The sequence below is a fragment of the Pteropus alecto genome, unplaced genomic scaffold (genome assembly GCF_000325575.1).
Source record: "Pteropus alecto unplaced genomic scaffold, ASM32557v1 scaffold121, whole genome shotgun sequence".
Lineage (NCBI taxonomy): Eukaryota > Metazoa > Chordata > Mammalia > Chiroptera > Pteropodidae > Pteropus > Pteropus alecto.
The window spans coordinates 17,228,059-17,228,430 of NW_006434369.1; positions in this window are offsets into that span (position 1 = coordinate 17,228,059).

Genomic DNA, 372 nt, shown 5'->3' on the forward strand with positions numbered 1-372 from the left:
TAGGTTTAAATACTACACCACCTGGCAGGAACTCCGGCCTGCAGGTTTTCTCATTTGAGATGCCAATGGGCTGTGACCTGCATCCAAGTCATTAGCTTTGGCTTCCCAGCAGTTGGCAAAGGGCTGGGTTAGAGACTGCTGGGGAATGAGAAATGTTCCAGGGTAAATGTACGTCATCCATGGTATGTAACATTTTACAGCCCAGCTGTCGAGACAGAATCAATAAAAACCCTGTCAGTCTTGTCTACCACGACCATGTTACACTGAGAAACAGAGCCGGCCAGGAATTTTAGATCTGCTCCCACCCTGGAAATCTCTCAGCTTTTGATATAATGAGATGAAAAGGGAAACCAAACCCTTTGCAGCTTCTGG